At 55.5% G+C, this 537-nt stretch overlaps 1 non-coding gene across 1 annotated transcript; it reads left to right on the forward strand.

Moving 5' to 3' along the window:
- Nucleotides 1-95: 95 nt before the first annotated feature.
- Nucleotides 96-256, forward strand: LOC111813361. The gene has a single exon (XR_002818647.1). It is a non-coding gene; the product is annotated as a U1 spliceosomal RNA (small nuclear RNA).
- Nucleotides 257-537: the final 281 nt, after the last annotated feature.

Raw genomic sequence — 537 nt, forward strand, 5'->3', positions numbered from 1 at the left:
TGGGGACGATTTTAGCACTTTACTTTTTATCAATATTGCCTTACTCTTCACCCTGAACATGTGTTATTTTTATAAGATGATAGCAGTAACCCTGGGTACTCTCCTGGCGGGGGGACACCTTCATCACCAAGGTGGTTTTCGCAGGGCGGGGCTGGCCCATTGCACTACGGATGTGCTGACCCCTGCGACTTCCTCAAATGGGGGAAACCCGACGGAATAATTTGTGGGAGTGGGTGACTGCACTGGCGTTCACCCCTGAAAAAATATAATAATAAAGCTGTCTTTGGCATGAAAGTCCCTGACAAGGCACTTCTCAAGGCATTCTTGGTGACCTGCCTAGGGCTTGTTTGTCCCTAATGACCTGCTGGCAGCGGCCCTGAGCGGACCTAGGGGCACTTGCGAGTTGGCAGGGCTGTGCTGGGCAGAGGCAGTCCTGCTAGGACCTGGCTGAGGGAAGCACGGGCGAGGCTTGGGGCGCTGGCGGCCCAAGTGCTAGGAACAGCCCTGGGGCCAGACGGGGCGAAGAGGGGTCAGCAG

This window comes from Octodon degus, unplaced genomic scaffold, assembly GCF_000260255.1.
Source record: "Octodon degus isolate 3935 unplaced genomic scaffold, OctDeg1.0 scaffold00007, whole genome shotgun sequence".
NCBI lineage: Eukaryota > Metazoa > Chordata > Mammalia > Rodentia > Octodontidae > Octodon > Octodon degus.